This window comes from Silurus aristotelis, assembly GCF_946808225.1.
Source record: "Silurus aristotelis genome assembly, chromosome: 8".
In the NCBI taxonomy this organism is placed as follows: Eukaryota; Metazoa; Chordata; class Actinopteri; order Siluriformes; family Siluridae; genus Silurus; species Silurus aristotelis.
The window spans coordinates 28,783,108-28,791,424 of record NC_139581.1 but is presented as its reverse complement, the minus strand read 5'-3'; positions in this window follow the sequence as shown (position 1 = coordinate 28,791,424).

Below are 8,317 nucleotides of genomic sequence, written 5' to 3'. Positions count from 1 at the left end.
AAAGAGAAACAGACAGACAGACAGAAATAGACAGCTATCTATAGAGACAGGTAGAAAGAGAAAGGTTGAGACAGACAGCTAATAAGACGGACAGCTGCAGAGAAACATACAAAGAGATGTAGATGAGACAGTCAAAATGGCAGACAGACAGGCAGAGACAGACAAACAGATAGGGACATAGACAGATGGCTGAATAGGGATAGACAGGTAGAGAGACTGCTTGATAGAGAAAAACTGGTAGAGACAGACAGTAGATAAACAGACAGACGGCTATAGAAAGGGACAGACATGTTGAGAGAGACAGAAAGACAGCTGTCCATTGTCATGGTTACAATATGACCCGTGGTTCTCGGAGTCAGTGTGTATACCCAGGAGACCCCTGAATGTCTCAAAACACATGATGATTCATTGGTTTGGACAATGGTCGTCATGGTTACCGTTCAAGTTGTAACCCTACAGTCACTCGAGTTGTAAATGAACTCCGGACATCTGGATGTACAGCTGTGTGGAACCTCGAGACCAAGTGGAACTAATGCGCGCTTTAACAGAACGACAGATTCGAGGGTGCTCATAAGTTTGTGTGAGCTGACTTTCCCTAAGTGAATTTCAGTGTACACACACTATAAATGATATCACATTAGGACAACAGATGTGTGCAAGTGTGTGTGTGTGTGTGTGTGTGTGTGTGTGTGTGTGTGTGTGTGTGTTGGAATCTAGAGGCACTATAATGCATTCAAAACATCAGCGTGCTACATTAGCTCCACGATGCTAATCTATAAATACATTCATTAATTATACACCAGACTCAGAGTGCACACTCTCATTATCACAGTATGACCATCTCCCTCTGTCTCGATCCGTCTCTCTGTCTCTCTGTCTCTCTCTCTCTCCCTTTTGCTTGGTGTCTCTTAGAACCAGGGCCTCAGGAGCAGTCTCTATCTGACCAGAATTGAACCACATGACTGGGATAAATAGCAGAGATGGAGTCCTTGAAAATCCCTCTCTCTCTCTCTCTCTCTCTCTCTCTCTCTCTCTCTCTCTCTCTCTCTTTCTCTCTCTCTCTTTCTGTCTCTGGGGAGAGGCCAACAGAAAGACAGAGACCACTAAAGAGGGAGAGAGAAAGAGAGACAGGTGTCAGATAAAGACAAAAGATGGTAAGGCAGATATACAGCTGGAACGAGAAATAAGGCAAACAGGTAATCAGATAAATGAAAGACAGACAGATGGAGTAAGATACAGATAGAGACAGACAATTGAAAAGTGACAGACAGATAGATAGACACTGTTGAAGAATTACAGAGAGAGAGAGAGAGAGAGAGAGAGAGAGAGAGAGAGTTGCAAAATGACAGACAGATAGAGATGGACAAAGTTGGACAGAAACAGAGAGAGAGATGGTTGAAGAGTGACAGATAGAGAGAGACACAAGTGGTAAATGGCAGACAAAGGGAGAGACAGTTGGAAAGAGTGCGAGAGAGACAGTTGGAAAGAGAGCGAGAAAGACAGTTGGAAAGAGAGTGAGAAAGACAGTTGGAAAGAGACAAACATAGAAAGACAGATAATTGGGGAGAGAGAGAGAGACAAAGAGACACACAAATAGAGAGACATTTGGAAAGAGACAAAGAGAAAGACAGAGAGACAGATAAAGAGAGACAGACAGACTAATGGAGAGAGACAGACAGATAAAGAGAGAGTACAGACAGACAGACTGATGGAGAGAGACAGTTGATGACAGAGAGAGACAGACAGACTGATGAAGAGAGACAGTTGAAAAGAGAGAGACAGACAGACAGATAAAGAGAGAGTAAATACAGACAGACAGTTGGAGAGAGAGAGACAGATAGAGAGTCACAGTTAGAGACAGACAGAGTAATTAATTGTAACAGTACCCATGTGTAATTAAAAAATATTCTGGCATGAATTTCTATAAACAAATATCTCTCTCTCTCTCACACACACACACACACACACACACACACCCACACACACACACACCCACACAAGCAATTAGTTAGCGATCAGCGTTAGTGGTGTTTAACGTTCAGGCTGAATGATCTCTTTCTAATAATGAACACACTCATCATCATTAACGCTGATCACACACACTTCCCCACAATGCACCAGTGCGCAGTGCAGCCATCACACACCTGCTCATCCACTTACCTGTGTGTATTTGTGTGTGTGTGTGTGTGTGTGTGTAAACGGATAGATAGAGAAATAGAGCGAGAGAGATAGAAAAAAAAAAGAGAGAGAGAGAAATAGAATGGGATTGTCATTGGAACAAGTATTAGATCACCTGACTTTTCCAGCCATGTGAGGCACACACTTGTGTAGGACGTCTTTGGATGCTGGAGGGAGCATGACATTTTCCTTTCGCTTCAACTAGGAGATCCAAACCTCTAGCATGACAAAGCCCCTGTGCACATAGCCAGCACCATGAAGATATGCTTCCCATGGGTTAGAATGTGTGGACTTCAGTATCCCGTCACAGGCTGAATGAAATCGCACACAAATCTCGAGAAAATCTCTCAAATCTAGTGAAACATTTTCCAAGAAGAGTGGGGCTCATTATAAGAACAAATAGAGACTCAGAGCAGAGTCTGGAGAGAGAGAGCGAGAGAGAAAGAGAGAGAGAGAGAGAGAGAGAGAGGGAATGAGAGAGGGAACGAGGGAAGGGGGCAGACAGACAATAAATTGAACTGAAATTGACAGGGGGAAGACAGAAGCTATCTAGACAGTAGGAGAGACTTTTTTACAATCCTTCATTTGATACACATCATTTTATATACCATATGGTATCAGGTTCAAACATCTTCAGATCCCCCACACATTAAAAGAACTTTTTAAATGCACGAAAAGTTACTGTGACCTGCGGCAGTGAATAAAAGCGTGAAAAACAGTTTCTCTCTGTGAATAGAACGGACAGTCCTGTAAAACATCAGGGTTTAAAATACAAATAAAAGAGTTCACAGAGATGATACAGTGTCAAATCCTCCACTGAAGGTCGGCAACGTTTTTGGTTAATGGTGGTTTGTAAAGTGCATTTACTCTGGTTTAATATCATCAATAAAACCAAGAACATTTCTCCACTGAGTGTCCACTCTCCCATTTTTTTTTTCTTGTTTAAAACCTTGACACCGGCCCTGTAGAGCAGCTTGCAGTCAGTGCAGAGTAGTGCCACTGGGTGCCATTTTTCAGGTGGGTCAGGTCTCTCTTTTTGGCAGCAGGGTCAAGACGGCTCTCCTGCACCCTGACGGGAGACGACATCCCTTCACACTGTCCTTTAGGACCTCCAGCATGTCCTGCCCTATTACTGCCCAGAATGCCTTTAAAGAACTCCAAAGGGAGATCATCTATGCCTGGCGCCTGCCCGTTCTCCATGCTCTGGAGAGCTTAATAAAGCTCAGCCAGTGTCAGCTCTCTGTCCAACTTTCTGCCCACTGACTCTGGTAGCTTATAGGCAGGTCCTTGAGAAAGCTTTCCTCCACTTCCTGAGCCTCTGACCTCTCGTTACTATACAGCTTCGAATAGAAGCTGACTGCCTGCTTGCGAAATTCAGAGCTTTCAGAGATCTGGCAATGTCTCTTGAGACATTGAGAATGTACAGTTGACAAAATGCTTTGATTTATGATTTTGTTCAATCCCACCCCTGCTGTAGTGAGTTAAAAGCTGCCTTTTTTCAAGTTTACAACAATTCCATAAAAAATAAAAGACTCTAAAATTAGCATCTTCCAAAAGTGCAGTATGAAAATAGCAGTAGGTGCTCTTAGGTTTTATAATCTTTTTAATGATGGTACACTGAACCATGCAGTGGTCTGAGATGCCTACTGAAAAAAATTTAACATTTTGAATAAAAAGTCAGTTGATGCTTAAAACCATAAAACCGGTCCAATCTCACCAGGGAGTGCTGTCTGTGCAGTGGGCCCACGTGTACTGTCTCCGTTTCTTATTTAAGTTTCTCCATATTTTACAGACATGGTGGGCCTCTTCCAACTCCCGCAGGCGCTTACGAGAAGCTAGGTGAGGTTCTACATGATTCCTGTCCAAGTTATCTTCTGTACAATTAAAATCACCTCCCAAAATTAAACACTCTGCAGTGCTGCCGTTTGAAATGACATTATTGAGTTTGTCTACAAAACTCATTTTCTCCCCTGAACTGGTGGGAGCGAACACAGCCTACTGTTTAAAATTCCTTCCACCGCCTAAGAAACAGGAACAAAATTACGAGTAAAAAGCAGGGCAACACCACCACAGTGTTGTGGCTTAAAATCGCCAACCCGTCCCACTCCTTCACCCAATCTGCAGCGCTGCTGATGTCGCTGTGTGTTTCCTGCAGCATTACAACATCTACACATTTATGCTAAATTATCTCATAAAGCTTCGCTCTCTTCCCGTGTTCCCTTGGTCCATTTATGTTAAAACTCGCAACATGAATTCCGTTCATTAAAATGAAATATAAATAAAACAAACAAATAATTAAAAAAAAAACCACTTCAAAGCAAAACCCACCACATATTTAATCAATCTTCATCAAAGTTCTCCCTATTGACCTTTGTTAGTTTCTTTAGACGGAATATTTCTTGATGAGTGAAGGCACCTTCTCTTCTAAAGTGCTTAACATCGTGAACAAACTGCTTACGGTCTGGGAAGAAGTCTTCAATTGATACCTCATCAGTCATCAGAACCATAAAACACATTCCTCCTAAAACTCCTGGTGAGACACTGAATCCGACATACAATCTTCACTACCCGTTTTAACTTCATCTACCTTCAACTCTTTTTTAACCTGTTTTCTTCCTTTTTGTTGGGACTTTAAAAAGGGGTTCATCTTCCATCTCCATGTCTCGCCCATTCTTCTTGCACTGGTGTAGTGACCGGTGTCTCCTGGCGAAGCCTCTGCACCCCTGTGCTTGCCTCTACCAGTGCAGGCAGCTCCAGCACTGCTCCAAAGTCCACTATGATTTTTTCGCTTTCACTCAATTGCTCATGTTTGCTTAATTTGGCCGAGCAGGGTTTCTCCTGGTCTGGTTCGGCCAAGCAGGGATTCTCTGGGGTGGGTACATCACTAGTGTACCTCTAGGCTGCAGTGTGAGCTTGGGGCTCACACTCTTTAGCCCCTGGTGCAGCAGCAGTTTGCGGGGCTTTCAGCAGCCGGTCGAACTTGTGCCGCAGGGGGAACGGCTCTAACAGGCTCAGCTGCATCTTGCCCTGGTCACTTGGAAACACCGGGGTCACTCACAAGAGGTCCTATCTGACCACATTTAAAACATTTGGTGTCAGCATCGGTGGGAACGAAAATGTTATAATCAAAGCCCTCAATCCTGAACTTAAAAACCACATTTAGTTCATCCTGACCTTTACTGGGGACCATAAAGACCATTCTCCTAAAAGACACCAAGTGCTTAACTAGTGGGGACTTACAGCCAAGGGGGAGACGGGTCGCCTGTACTGAGACAGCTCTTTTATAATTGTCTTATCACTAATAAAAGGAGAAACATTGGACAGCATGACTTTTTTGCAGGAGAACTGAGGGGTGAAACCAGTATACACTCATTATTCAACACAATTCCTTTTTGTATCAGTTTGATCACTTTATTGAGATTATTCGAGAAAACAACGATAGCACTTTTCATCCAGAGTGCACCAGAGTGCAGAGACAATGTTTTTATGTCCCACCACATTTCCAACTGCTAACACACTCCTCTACACTCGCCCCACACCCAGACAGAGACAGACACAATGTGGTAGACTGAGAAAGTGAGACAGAGGGGTTAAAAGACAGGAATAGAGACAATGTAAAGCATGCAGACAGACAAAGACATACAAAGAGCAAGAGAGTGATAGAGAGACAGTGAGACAGACAGTAAGACAGAGAAAGACAGAGAGAGAGAGAGAGAGAGAAAGAAAGAGAGAGAGAGAGAGAGAGAGAGAGAGAGAGAGAGAGAGAGAGAGAGAGAGAGAGAGAGATGAGATATGAAGATATGAAGAGATAAAAAAGAGAGAGTGATACAAAGAGAATGAGAGAGACAGACAGAATGAGACATGCAGAGAGTGAGAAACAAAGACTAAGAGAGAGAGAGAGAGCGAGAGAAAGAGAGAGAGAGAGTCTTTTAGCCATTTTCTGTTCTGCACACCACTGGGTAATGTGCACTACAGGGAGCAGTTAAAGTATACACACACACACACACACACACACACACACAGTGAAGAAGGGGAGGAGGGAGCACATTTCTACAGCATAGACACTCCGCAGTAGGATGCTGCCTGAATAAAGAACAGGGCTTTCGGTCTCACACACACACACACACACACACACACACACACACACACGCACACACGCACACACGCACACACACACACACACACACACACACACACACACACACACACACACTTATCTGTCCCTCCTTTAATTCAGTGATAGTAAAGTGCTAAAGCTCCTCAGAGAGACACAGTTTTAATTATAGAAGCAGATTAGAGAGAGAGAGAGAGAGAGAGAGAGAGAGAGAGAGAGAGAGAGAGAAAGAGCGAGAGAGAGAGCGAGAGAGAGAGAGAGAGGGGTGAGGCATGGAAGAGATAGAGGAGGTCGGGGAGAGGGAGAGACAGGAGGCGGGAGAGAGACAGAAGTAGGGGGAGAGAGAGAGAGAGAGAGAGAGAGAGAGAGAGAGAGAGAGAGAGATACAGGAGGAGAAAGAAAGAAAGAAAGAAAGAAAGAAAGAAAGAAAGAAAGAAAGAAAGAAAGACAGGGAAAGAGAAAGAGAGAGAAGGATGGAAACAGAGCAACAGGGTGAAGAGCAATAAAGAAAGAGACAGACAGATGTGTGTGTATATATATATATATATATATATTGACAGAAAGACGGTTGCTCCTCAACAGTATTGAACTGATGCTTTACAACTTTTGAAAGTGAATCAGTTAACTGGAGAGCTCTGTTACTATGGCAACTGGCCAAAACGGACGGCAAAAATAAAAACGCACCTCGGTTTTACCTCAAGCCAAAACGTTAGTGATGTAGCTAACTACCCACATCCGCTACCCATATCAACATTTCCCTCAGATGCTCAGAAACCATTTCCTCGACTGAAAAGATGCTGCACCTAGCAAACAATGCTAACTATCAAATGTCCATGCATTTAGCTATTCATGCTAACCATGAGGTAAATGACAGGAAATTTTGCTCCTGGAGGACACAACCAGACTCCTCTCAGAGACACAAACACAAGATGCTGTTAACGACGTAGCTAATACATCTGTTAGCTTGCAGATGACACAAAGAATTTTTGTAATGTGTTGATGTTAGAATGTTTTTTTCCCCCGAACACTTGCTAAACAAGCACCTCATGTATCTCATATGATGTGCATACTGTAATTAGCTTATGGCTAAATAACTAGCCTAATCAGATAATCTCTGAATGCTTTTGTACTGCAATTGTTAGTGTCAGCATTGCCTTACAGGCATGTGCGATGGAAAGAAGCAGGTGTTCTTGAAAAACATTTAGGTGTAGGGTTTTAGGATGGAGTTTTGGCTGTGCCTGAAACATTCGCTTGCACCTTCAGGGCACTTCTTGAATGAAGGGGAACTCTGAGGGCACTGCATCACATATTCTTGAATTAAGCGGCATGTAAGAAATTCAATAGGACATTTCAGCACTAAAAGGGCTCCCTAGAGGGCACTTCATCATTCATACACAGGGAAGTTCAACACATTTTCTTCCATATACATGGAGCACATATTTTGGCATGTAAGGAAGGCTTTAGGACATTTAATTACACTGCCCCTGATAAAAGGGGCCCCCCAAAAGGCATTTCAGCATGCTTCCTTACCTAAAGAGGATTTTATCATATATTCTTACAAATGTATACAGGGAGTCATGAGGTCACTGCATCACCTATTCTTGCACATAATTTGGGCATATTCACCATATTCACCCTAGAGGGCACTTCACCATGTTGCTTTACACAAAGGGAAATTCAAGACATTTTCTTACATATATGGGGAGCTTGAAGGAGACTACATCATATAGTCTAGAATGTAAGGAACTCATTATGGCATTTCATCACATCTTCTCCACTGGAAAGGCACCTACAGGGCACTTCATCATGCTGCTTTCCACAAAGAGGTACCCTGTAGAACCTCATATTGCAGCATGTAGGTATGTCATTAGGGCAAGTCATCACATAAGCTCTAATAGCAGGGCACCATCGAGGGCACATCATCAGGCTGCATCACAAAAAGGGGATTTCGTCACGAAGGAGAGCCTACAAGGCACTGAACCATATTTTCTTGCATGTACTGACAAGTGGCTTTAGAGCATTTCA